We start from the raw sequence: 13,588 nt of genomic DNA on the forward strand, positions 1-13,588 counted from the left end.
CGGAAAGGCATATGGACCAAATTACGTAAAGCCTCTAGAGCAGCAAATATCACCCAAACATTATTTTTTGTTTACAACAAACTTTTATTCACACCAGCTACCCTATGTAAACGTTTCTCATCCACTCCAGATACATGTTGGACCTGCTCTCCTCCCAACACTGACCTATTTCATATGTTCTTTACTTGCTCACAAGTACACAGTTTTTGGAAACAAGTATGGTCTCAAATTAACCTAATTTACGACACTAAATTTCCTTTCTTTTATTCATATCTTCTTAGGCAGTGTTTCTTCCATTTGGGACGATGTTTCACTTAATGTCAAGATTATTGATTTATTATTGGCGATTGCCTTTCAACAAATAACTGTCAATTGGAAAGATTTTTCGAAAATTTCATATAGGGCTTGGTAGTACACTGTTTGCCATAATCACAGGTTAGATACTGCCTTTGTATACCCTCCTCACTTGGCTACAAAACGTGCTGACTTGTGGTCGCCTGTCACAATATTTATTGATACAGTTCTAAACAATGTTCTTTACTAAAGCCTTCTCAACAGGAGGTTCCTAAACCACCCTGAACTCCCTAATAGTTCCATAAGTTTCTTTTATGTTCCTAGAAGGCATATATGTCCCACTTACTTTGCATTCTTTTGTTTCAATTTTATATTATTTGTCCAATTCTTTTACTTACTATATAATGAGCTTGGAATGTGCTGATGTACGATTTATAGTGCATATTGTGTTTAGTCACCTCAATATCTCTTTAATAAAATTATTTTGAACTTAAAAGAAATGACCTGCTTTGCTACATGGTCCTAACTCAGGAATATAACAAGGCAAGGGGTATCTATTTTTAGAAGAACACTTTGTCATCTGATTTTATGTGTATGTGTGTTGTTGAGCCATACCTTACATTCATCCCGCATTTGTTGGGATTGTGTGGCTGCCTTCCCTTGCTCCCTGGTTTGTCGTGGCTGATTGCCATTTGTTGCGGAGAGAGCTGGTCTTTCCAGGCAATCCACTACCCCTGTGAGCCACTAGATAGCCACCATCTTGGGCAGGGCGGTAGTCTTAGTGCTGGGCTCTAATCACCAAAGCCTCATATAAGCAGCTGCAGACGCGCAGCACTGCTCAGGAAAGGGGCATCTAATTGTTTTTAAATTCGTTGTCACCTGATTTTACGTGTGTGTGTGTTTTCCACCCTACCTTAGAATCATCCTCATTTGTTGGAATTGTGTGGCTGCTTTCTCGCACTCTCAGATCTGCTGCAGCTGATTGGCATTTGTTGTGGAGAGAGCTGGTCTTTCCAGGCAATACTCTACTCCTATGAGCCACTAGACCGCCACCTTCATGGGCAGGTCAGCGGTCTAGGTGTAGGACTCCAATCACCAAAGCCACATATAAGCAGCTTCTGTACGCAGATGCACTGCCGACACTGAAGGTGTGCCAAAGGCAAGCCTGTCTGCACCAGTCGGCGAATAAACGGGCCCAGAAGCCAGGATCCTTGGCAGTTTTCTTATAGATCTTGCTCACCTTAGCCACCCACATGGTGAAGAAGTACTCCTCTAATGATCTTAAACAAACTCAGTTAGGGAATGTATAGGCTATTCACTCCTCATTACGCTGCAATCAATGGTTTACATCATTGGAGGGCCTAGCCTCCTGCAAGAAATGCAAACTCTCCTGTTTAACTGCGCCAGGAGGGAGACATCCATTGCAACGCATGCGTTAGGTCACATGCATTTACGTCGCAAGCGTTACAACGCAAGCGACGTTAGGACGCAGACCATTATGCCGCGCACCATTACACCGCATGCGCATTCACCACGCATACGCTTTTAGATCGTATGTGGTGTAATGGACGCGAGGCGGGCGGCACGGACAAGCACCGGGAAAGAGGCGGAGGAGCACCGGGTCGACGCGAGGAGAAAAAGGTAAGGGGGCTTAAAGTTTAGGGTTTAGGGCAGTGTGTGGACATTAGGGTTTAGAACAGTGTTTAGGGTTTAGGGCAGTGGCTGGGGATTGTGATGACAGTGTAGGGTTTAGGGCAGTGTCTGGAGATTAGTGTTTAGGGTTTAGGGCAGTGGCTGGGGATTCTGCTGACAGTGTCGTGTTTAGGGTTTAGGGCAGTGTGTTTAGCGTAGTGTATTAGGGGTTAGGCCTTAGGGTTTAGGGAAGTGTAGGGTACTTTTTTAGGCTTTAGGCGAGTGTGTGTTATGTTGGGGGGTATTTGGGGAAAAATCGCGATGCTAAACCATGCGGGGTGTTTGTGTGTGTTGTAAATGTGTTTTGCATGTCTTTGAATGCGTACGCTAAGTAATGGTTTGCGTGGTGAAAGACTGCGTTGTACGTGTGCATGCGATGTGAAGACCCCGATGTAAAGGGATGCGATGTAAACGTTTGCGATGTCGCATCATACATCCCGCCAGGAGATTCAGGAATTGGAAGATTGCCATCAATATTGCATTCGCCCTCCCCTTCCTCTGGAGAAACTTGCACTCAGATCACTCATGTCAACCCCCTCACCACAAGGACAACCCGATGAGTATAGACGGTGTATATTGCAATATCAGGTCTATGGCCAAACATGCCATAGAGATATGTGATTTTATTTTGTCACATAATCGCAAACTGTTTCTTTACAGAGACTTCGCTCAGTGACTCCGCTGTCCCCTGTAATCTTCTAGCAATACCAGAGCATTACTCACTGGTTAAAACAGATAGGACATAGCCCATTGGGGATAGCATTGGTATTGTCTTTTGAGATTCTCTAAGGGTTGAACTGATTAATACCCTATGCTCAGGTTGGCTAGAGATAGATATTTTTAAAATTATAATCTCTGTTACAAAGGTTTGGAGGGGAGCCCTAATTTATCGCCCTCCTGGTGCCAAGAAAGATTTAAGTCAGGCCCTAATTTATTATATTGCACTGCATGTACTAGCCTCTAACAAGTTCCTATTATTATGTGATTTTAATTGTCATGGTGAGAACACTGATGATCAAGGAGTAATTCAACTTTTAGCAGACCTGGAGACATTAAAGCTGAAGCAAACAATGTCAGGCTCCATGCATAAGGCTGGACACATGCTGTATTACATTTTGACTAATGTTTTGGAAGTAACGTGAACCTCCACTTCCTACTACTTGGCTGGATGATCATCTAATCAAGTTTATTATCCCATGTAAGAGTGCCCCAGTAAAACCTAGGAAGGAGGTTAATAGACCTCAGCGCCTCTGGAAATTGTTCACCCCAGCCTCCTTTAATGAGATCTTTTAGGTCCCCTCATTTGCATCCTACCTGGATGTTGAATCGGCTCTGTCTGCTTACCATGACTCCCTCACAACCATTCTTGATCAAATTGATCCTTCCAAAAAATGTATGCACATCTATTCCAGAAATAGACCTACCTGGTACACTGACACCCTGCGTCAGGAAAAGCCGACTTGCAAAAGGCTAGACCGCAGATGGCATCCTGCTAAATCCTCAGAGGATAATGCAGAATATCTGACTAGGCTAGACATATGTCATAACATGATCAAGGCTGTACGGAAAGCACATCTTACCTCCACGATTGGCAATGTGGGCAATTCCACTAAAGTTAAATAGAGCACTTAATAGCTTTAGGAAACTTCATGCTTGTGTCTTCACCATTGTGAATTCCCAAAATCTTTGTGACGACTTAGCTGACTTTTTTGTAGGTAACGTTAACACAATTTATAAGAACTTTTTAGCCAATCCTGAATGATCTGAAAGGGATCTGAAAGGCACCTTGATGCCACGGCTAGCCTGCTAGTTTTTGAATGCTGCTCTGTAGCTCAAGTGCAGAAGATGTTTGCTCTTGCCTAATCTGGCTCCCCCCAGGATTGATGTCCCTCTGGGACAATGGCCAGCTTAGTACACTGTTTGGCACCAGCAGTCAGGGATATCTTCAATTCCTCATTGGCGACGGCTAAATAGGAATGGAAGTGTGTTCAAGTATCTCTGCTTCTTAAAAAACCCTCAGCTAACCCTGATGTCCTCTCTTATTACAGACTGATTTCGCTGTTACCTCTACTTGCAAAAGCTCTTGAAGGATGTGTTAATAAACAGCTCTTATCTTTTCTCGAGGAGCATAAGATCTTAGACCCCTCTCAATTGGGTTTCAGAGAGTTACACAGTAATGAGACTGCTCTCTTGGCTGTTACCCAATAACATAAGGCTCTTTAGATGCAGGAATGTTAGTGTTACTGGATCTATCGCTGGCCTTCGGCATGGTCTCCCACCCCAAAACTTCATGAGGCTGGTCCTCAGGGCAGGGTGCTACATTAGCACAGGGACTTCCTTGCTAATCACACACAACATGTCTGCCGTGGCCCTTTTAACCCCTTCGGTGCCCGCCCCTTTCCCCGCCCTGTGCCGGCCGTTACATTAGCGGGCGGGGTTTGTGACGAGCTGGACTCGTCATGGGCACAGCGCCACCGCGGCCCATGACGAGTCCAGCTCGTCACGGGCACCGAAGAGGTTAAGTCAAGACTGATGTAAATAAACAAAGGAGTCCCCCAGGGATCATGCCTGACTACAACTCTATTTAATATCTATGAAGCAACTCTAACCCAGATTGTGGCAGCATACGGGGTGGAGATCATGTTGTATGCAGATGACACTCAATTTCACATCTCTTTTGGTCCTGATCAAGACAAAGTGAAGGACAAATTCTCAGGCTGCATGAGGGAAATTACTGTCTGGATGAATAAGAACTTTCTCCCACTGAACAGCGAGAAGACTGAGATCTTGTTCTTAGCAAAGCCAATGAGTTGTGGTCGTCAGACTGGTAGCCAGTGGAACTTGGTCCTGCCCGTACACCTAAGCAGGTGGTGAACAGTCTTGGAGTGAAAATAGATCAGTCATTCTCCATTAGAGATCAAGTCAATGCCACATGTGACACCTGTTTTGCCACAGTGAGGCTTCTAAAAAAAAGCTGTTCCTTGGCTTCCCGATGCCTCTAGAAAAACTCTTGTCCAAGCACTCAACCAATTGCCTGGACTATGGCAACGCTCTACAGGTAGGAGTAAATATACCCTGTTAACTTAGTTGTAATTAGTCCAGATTACAGCCTCATGGTGGATGTGCAACCTTCCTGCATGTTCCCCCTTATCCCTATCCTAAGGAAATTACACTGGCTGCTCATCAGAAAGTGGGTTGTTTTTAAACTCTTCTGCCTGCCCAGCCTACTTTTCGTCACACCTTAACTATTATCTGCCATCTATGTGACTAAGATCCTCAAATCAAGTGTTTTTGCTGACCCCACGCATCCTCACTTCAAGAGTCAGGGGCAGATTGTCTCCTATACGGCTCCTTATCAATGGAAATAAACTCCTGCTTCTTCTTAGTACCTGCCCAGACTTCACAAACTTTAAGAAGATGCTGAAAACCTAGCTGTTTTAGAATGTGCTTTCCTTGTCATGATCAGCACAGTGCAGAGATACTCCTTTGGGAGTGAGTTGTGCACTATACCAAGATACCAAAATAAAATAAAATAAATAAGTGATCCTTGTGACAAGCACTGCTGTTAAGTGTAGAGTCCTTCCTCAACTGCATACATGCCGCTCATACTCATAGAGTGGAGTGTTTCCTTGATGAGGTGACAGTGCCACTCCTAGAAGTGCAGACCACAACTGAAAGGCAATGACAACAAGTTGAACGAGCTACAGTAAATCAGCAAAGAACCTGAAACAGCACATCTTCGGCCTGGGGGGTGGGGGGATCTTGATTAGTCTGAATCTGGGTTTGAGACCTGTGGTGCCTACTGAACCAGATTCAGACCTTGACGAAGGCGCCTAGTGCAGTTTCAAACTAGGTGGTAGTTGGAGACGACTGGCCGAGAAGGTAAGAGGGAGAGAGACTAAGTCTGCTGTAGAGTATGTACCATATACTATCCCAAAGGATACTGAGGATTCTCGCTGTAGAATCAGTGAGGACAAATGATCTGCACTCAGAAGATCAACTTGGAGGTACTCGTACACCAAATTGGGATGCTTTGTGGCAAATGAAAGCGAGAGGGGATCTTTTGATTTGGAGGATAATAGTGAGATCCCATTTGAGCCTCTGTGAATTCGAATTTGTTACTGAACTTTGCTTTGAATTTGCTTTGCTGTTGAATGGATTGACCCGAGTTGCCACTGACATGCTCTTTGAACTGCAGTTTGATCTGTGTTTTCTTTAGAGACAATCAAATGAAGTTTGTTCAAAATAATGCAGAAGATTCCCAAGGCCTGAGGCTGCAGAAGGAGGATAAGAGTGTCATTGAGACGAAGTCGGAGTAGGGTTAGGTAAGCCTCACAAATACTTTGTAAATGACTTCATCATATGATTCATAAACTATGTTTTACCATTTGCACCAGTGGAAAGATGTGGAAAAATCTGATTGATGCTAATTTGTATACAGCTGTCTGATTCTAGTAAAGTCATGAAAACTAATAATCATAGTACATGTAGGCTTAAACTTGCAGGTGTATTAATAGCTACGATAGCTAGAATTAATTGTTTTGCATTTTGGATTAAATTCACCTAAATTTTCCAGTTTAGTTGAACTTTGATCTAAGACTACCTTTAGAACCCCGATTCCTATTGATAATAGTAGGCGTACATTTGTGGAGATATCTCCACAAACGCTTATTTTAAGTTGCTTTAAGAATATATTGATAATATTGACGGTAAGGATTGCTACATATGTACACAGTTAACTGCACCAGCTGCAGTAGGGATTACCTATCATCACATTCCTCTTACAAGTGGTATTACATGTAGTCTTGCAATGAGCCTTTTATATTGACAAGGTAAATTCCAGTATTATTTATCGAATTATGATTTAGTGCTTTCTGAAGTCTCTATGTTCAAACATTTAAATCATCATCCCAATGCTAAAGAGATTGATACAGCTGAGTGTTTCTCTAAACCGATTGGAACCAACATTAGATACTGCTTTTGCTCATAGGCATAATTTGACTTGTTTCTTAACTGATGATGAGAAGAAATGTTTAGAGACAGTAGAAGACAGGAGAGGGGCAATGGATGGTAGATGGAAAATAGGAAAGGGTCAAAAGTAGCTAAGTAAGTGGGCTAAAGTGGAATTGGAAAATCAAGAGTCAGGAGTTATGCCTTCACTAACTTTAGGTTGGAAACCCAAGGGAAAATTATGTGTGCTTAAAGGTCCATAGTTCATACTAAATTTATGGAAAAGAGCGATTGTGATCACATTTTTGAATGCATGTGAAGCTGGCCATGATTCAAGGGAGGTCAGGATCCTATTATTCCTGGAGTTTATTATGTTTGTGGGAACACACATATTTTACATTGCCCGGAGGGGTGTATGGCACATGTGTTTGGCAATAGTCTTCCCAAAGTGTTATCATGTAGAGCACTTGGGTAATCCAGTGGGGGGGATCACCAGTTAGAACTAAACAAAGTAGCAGTGGTTCTGAAATAGTTGGAGACATATTTGATGCCTTGATTCCTTCTGTAGAAGTTGTTTTGAATGATCTAAACATTTGAAAACTGTCCATTATAGTTGCAAAGTTAGCTACTAGTACTGCAAATTCATTGTTGGCCTGGGACACCAAAATGATAGCTATAGGTCTCTGGCAATGCAGAACCGCCTTGCGTTAGATATCCTTCTCGTGAAGAAGGGTGGAGTCTCTAAGATGTTGAAGGTTCAGCAATGTTGCATCTACATTGCAGCAAGAGTGATGCGGTGAAGAAATAGTACCCTGATTGTTAGATACTCAAATTTTACCATACTAGGGGATTTTGACCTTTACTTGGAAACAGATAACTCCCCAACCTCAAAACATTTTTGGGAAACCATAGAAATGTTAGGACTAAAGCAGGTGATAACTGACCCTACACATGAGGCTGGACATACCCTAGATGGAATCTGTACGAACTTTACTAAACTTACAGTGGATACCCCAACCACATTAACGTTGTCTGACCATAAGTATATCCCTTTCGGGATTGCAGACAGTACTTCCTATGCAGCCAAACAAAATCCTGATAAACTCTGCAAAATTATTAATAGGAAATGGAACAAAATGTTAACAAATCCTAACTTGCATATGTTGGCAGAATTAAGTAAACCCACACTAACAGGAGATCCGGTTATTGACACAAGCATCTTCAATGACTGGTTGGCCGTGTTAGCCAACAAAATGGCCCCGGTGGCCACACTTAGTAGAGCCTCCCTGGGGAAAACCTCCTCCCCTTGGTTCTCCCCTCAGCTCAAAGAGCTACAAGGCAAATGCAGGAAGCTTGAGCGTAAATGGAGGATGCAATATAACAGCAATGATCTCAGTATCTTCAGAACAGCACTGAAAGAATATCATAGACTGATCAAACACAAAAAGAAAGCTCACCACACTAACCTCATTAAGCAGGCAGCGTTCTATCAAAAAATTATTTTCAAAACTATTCAATCTTTTACCCACCCTAAGATATTCAATCAGGAAATTTCCCCATCACAACTATGTGATCAGATTGCAGACTATTTCGATGACAAGGCCAGTGACCTCAAAGGATTTTTCAACAGATACACCATCTACTGAAGGGTCAAATCAGAATTCAGAAAATAGACCGTTGCTGAATCATTTTAATGAGATCACCCTTGAACAGTCTAGACAGGCTATCTTGACATGTAAATCGGGCTCTCCGGGCGATCCTTGCCCCCCAAACAATTCTACATGCTTTGATTGATACTGTTAATCCCATTATTAATCAGATTATCAATTCTTCCCTCAGACAGGCAGTAGTACCAGACAGCTGGAAAGTCGCATCGGTTAAACCTCTTCAAAAGAAACATTTCGCGGATCCAACCACTTTGACCAATCTTAGACCTATTTCTTTAATGCCCTGCTTAAGCAAGATAACGGAGAAACTTATAAATAAGCAACTAAATGACTTTCTCCTATTAAACAACGTGTTAAACCCTAGGCAATCAGATTTCAGGGTTGGGTATTCAACAGAATCAGCGCTCCTACACACTGTGGAGACGCTAAAATTCGCATTGGATCAAGGAAAGATGGCAGTGCTGATTCTGTTGGACCTATCAGCCGCATTCGATATTATTTCCCATGTTGCTCTGGGCAAACAATTAAGAGCAGGGATTTCACAGAAGGCACTGGCTTGGTTGACATCATTCCTGGGTAACAGAAGACAATCAGTAACACTCGGCAACTATACTTCAACTGAGAAGCAGCTGCGCTCAGGTGTGCCTCAGGGCTCAATTTTGAGCCCCACACTTTTTAGCATATATATGGTGCCCCTGTTAGATCTAGTATAATCTTTTGACATTGAGACTGTGTCTTATGCTGATGATACACAGTTCATCCTTACCCTGGATAAAGAATCCACAGCAGCTGAAGAAAATTTCCAACAATGTCTCTCGGCTGTCTTCGAGTGGATGAAGACCAACCACCTTAAATGTAACAGCCAAAAGACGGAGATTCTGCTGCTCGGAAAATATAATATCTTTTCACCCAAAATGTGGTGGCCAACAGACGCAGCCCCAACCCCAATACTGTGGACACTGCAACAAATATAAGAGTACCATTTGGTACCTCTCTCTCTTTTCATCAGCAGGCCCTGTCGGTAGCAGGAACTTGTTTTCATTGGATAAAAACTCTAAAAAAATTATTTGACCTCCTGCCAGCCATTGCTCGCATGTACGTGGCAGTGGCTATGATCTTATCATGACTAGATTATTGTAACAGTCTCTATGCAGGTATAAAGAAGAGTACTCTAACAAAGCTGCAGACTGTACAAAATGCAGCAGCCCGAATGGTACTGAATTTACCAAAGGGGTCCTCTGCCTCCGAGGCTCTTCAAATCCTCTATTGGCTACCCATACACAAGAGAATTCTCTTTAAAATCCTTGTGATAACCTTCAGAGCTGTAAAACAAAGTGGTCCTAAATACCTCAGGACCAGATTAAAAGCCTATGTACCTGCCCGTAACTTGAGATCCTCTAAGGAAAATCTACTAGCACCCCCCTATTTCCGTTTGAAGTCCAGAGTAGGAAAATCTATGGCTGTACTATGGACAAAAGCCTGGTATTATTTACCTACTCAATTGAGACTTACACAGACGGAGTCCATCTTTAAGAAAAATTGAAAACTTGAATCTTCACAGTTCCAGACAGTCTAGCCCTATCTTTCATCTGACTACGGCGACATTAGAGACCATACTCCCTTGACACCCGCTCTCAGCGCCAAGATACTCCATTGGAGTGATAGCCAGCGCTTTATAAATGTCATCATTCATTAATTCATTCAAATATATAAAATATATTACAGACTTAATGGGATGCTTAGAGGAGTTGGAAGCTACAGGTACTTGTGAAGTGATTGGAAATTGATCCTCTGCATTAGGCAAGTGGTTTGGAACCCTCGGTAGTGGGATATTTAGCTCCATTTTTAAACACCTTCTCATAATTGCCATTTTTACAATCTGTTTGTTTGCAGTATTTAAGGGTGCAATATTATGAAGGCAAAAAGAGAAGTGCAGGAAAGAAGGAGAATAAGAAGAAAGAGAAAGGATGTTGACCTAGAGGAGAGTCAATGTAGATTTAATGAAGAAATTAAACATTTGGAAAACTGCAGACATAAAATGTTGAAAACATCCGGGTTTTGATCTAGTCTCATCTGTTAAGATTCATATGTTGATTGTGATGGCTAACACCGCCATTAGAGGAGGGATTGGAGCAGCGCCATTTAGACTTCATCCTTATAGGTCATGATTTCACAATTATATGTAATTAATTGACATGAATTCACAATGTGCCTTAACTTCATTATTTGTGTGTGAAGCATTTAAATGTATTAATTATCTTTATTCATTGTAGAGATTAGGAGATCATGTATTATTTATTTACATTTTACACTTATACTTTGTTATTTTTCCATTTATTCCGAAGTTATACTTGCATATGCATAATCATGTGCTCTAATTCATATTAAATGTTCACATAAAGTTAGCCTGTCTATAGGCCTAAAATAAAATACATTTAGCTTTGCCAGAATGTTTTTTTTTTTTTTGGCATTGCGGGCATCAGTAATGACGTTGAAGATGGAGGCCAGATGAGTGCATGCAATAAGTGCACCCTGTAATCGAGCAAATGGCTGCCAGCTGGGACACCAGCCGAGAAGAGGTGGGCGAGCCTACAAATTAACTTTGACAGCCTAGTCAGATTTGAGCCAAAGGCCGGCGCTGGGTCTAAGAAATCATGCATGAGATAAGCCATGAAAATAGTTGCCATGTGTAACAAAGATCATATTGGAATATGGTAGGCTGCTTTCAAATTTGAGCAAAGTCCACCAAAACCAAAACAACAGCATTACTCTGCTTCAGGAACAGAGCACCAACCAGATACTTATTAATGGGCGCTACATCCCTTATGTCACACATGCTCACACTCCAGTGTCACTTGGGGTCAGTGGCTGATTTTTTGAGACCTCAGAAGGGCAAGGTATATGGGCAGTGACACAGAGGAAACAGAAGCAGATGTTGATAATGCTCCTCCACCGACCAGTGGCCATGAAAGAAAAGGAGAAAGCTGCATCTACATTGGGAGGGAACTGTCAGAGCTTGTAGTAAATGTGAGCAATGGGCTTTATGAAATACAGTGTGACAATGCATGGATGTTGCAACAGTCCGACATCAACACGCAAACCCTCCATGACATTTGTGACTACTTAAGGGCTGTGTTAGCATGGCAACACTGGAATAGGAGTCTCAATCTGCAATGCAACATTGCCTACAGCAGCAATGGTCTTAGTGAGCTGCCAGAGTAAGGGTCATGTGCTGGCAGAGTGACTGTGCAAACACAGTGTCCTACACAGAATGCCATGCTTCATGACTAACAGGTCCAAATGGGAAATGTCAAAGTTTTTTGTAGAACAGACAAACAAATTTTCACAGAGCAAACATACAGTAATTTGTTGAGACCGTATGCAGTGTCTAGAAGGAGACATGAAATATGCAAAATGCCACTTACATTCAAGTTGTACATATTTATAATAGAATGGCTTCTCCATCATATGAAAAGTGACAGAACAAGTGCTTGTGCAAAAGTGATACATTATGGAGTTTGACAAATAAAATGATGAAAAGACAAATAGCAGACAGTCGGTCTATTGTAATGATGGCCTATTCAATATCCTTATGGTGGATGATCACGCCTCAGTCAATTGAATCACTCTTCAAGGGGAATGTTGTTGTCCAGGCTAATGTGCTTAAGGGTTGTCGGTGTTTCAACCCACTGAAAGAACAATCATTCAAAACCTGTGATCTGAGCCCTCATCAGGACAAAGTGTGAGGGGCAAACTAAAATAGTACAGAGTGACGTCCCAAAGTAGGGCAGATGTATATCTCAAGATGAAGGTACTGGGCCTGCTCGTCTAAGGGGAATGCGTCCTCAATTTTCCAACAGTATCTGAATATCCATGTTTGTGGCAATTCAAGGGTTAATACCCTTCCTCACGAATGATGATAGGGCAACTGGAGCAAACTGAAGTTGCACTATGTGGCAGAAGAGCCCTTCAAAGGAACTGATGAATGAGCTGCTTTGGATGCAATGTACCGTTGTTTCGCCCTCAACCACACTGTACTGTGTACTCGCCCAAGACGAGAAGCCTCAGTGCCTCCAACTTGCTATATTTATCTGCCCCCACCATAAGGATATTGAATAGGCCATCATTACGATAGACAAGCTGTGTGCAGTTGCCTGCGTGCACTGCTATTCGTATTTTCATCATTTTATTTGTAAAATTCCATCACTTATCACTTTTGCAGGAGCACTTGTTCCGACACTTTTCACACGCTGGAACAACCATTGTATTATAAATCTTTACAACTTGAATATATGTGACATTTTGCATATTTCATGTCTCTGGTGTTGTCATTGCTCATCTCCCACCTTTTTGACACTGCATAGGGCCTATACACATTAGCGTTTGTTTGTTAGGGGAGAATTGTTTTTCTGTTTTGCAAAAAACTTTGACATATTGTGTATGAACCCTTTGTTGCATCTATCATACTATACCAGGTCCAACGGTCCTTTGATTTACTCCATTATATTGTAACGCCATGACTAACAGGGCCAACAAAACAGCACAAGGACAAATGGCATTACTGCAGGAAATGAATCACTTCTTAGAGAGGCCAAAATGCAGAGGATGTCTTCCTGGGGCCATATTACACAAAGTGCCCCAGGGGCCAATGTGCATTTGTGCCCGCTTGGCATGCCCCGGGGCACTTTGGCATTATAGAAGGGGCAGCAGATGCTTGTGTGGCCCCTTCTGTAATACAGATACGTTGGGGCACATGTAGCCCCATCAAGAGAGGGCATTCCCTCATGTGCATGGGGGCATAGTCCCATGCAAATGAGGGGGTCACTTTGCCTCTGCGCCCACGCAGTATTACTGACGTGGGCACAGAGGCTAACATGCCCATAGGAGGCACACTAAAAGTTTGCCACAAAACGTTGAAGCACGGTCCGTGCATCCCCTGAGGGCAGCCCTCTCAAGGGATGAAAGGGGGTTTATGGGACCCCCAG

General features: G+C 42.5%; 1 long non-coding RNA gene across 2 annotated transcripts in view; it reads left to right on the forward strand.

Moving 5' to 3' along the window:
• Positions 1–13,588, forward strand: part of LOC146856777 (uncharacterized) — a 923,944-nt gene that overhangs the window by 539,414 nt on the left and 370,942 nt on the right. For both annotated transcript variants that reach the window (XR_014979499.1, XR_014979500.1), the window contains exon 4: positions 6,206–6,311. This is a non-coding gene — a long non-coding RNA (uncharacterized LOC146856777). The remainder of the gene's footprint in view (positions 1–6,205; positions 6,312–13,588) is intronic.

The sequence above is a fragment of the Triturus cristatus genome, chromosome 3_2 (genome assembly GCF_964204655.1).
Source record: "Triturus cristatus chromosome 3_2, aTriCri1.1, whole genome shotgun sequence".
NCBI classification, from domain to species: Eukaryota; Metazoa; Chordata; class Amphibia; order Caudata; family Salamandridae; genus Triturus; species Triturus cristatus.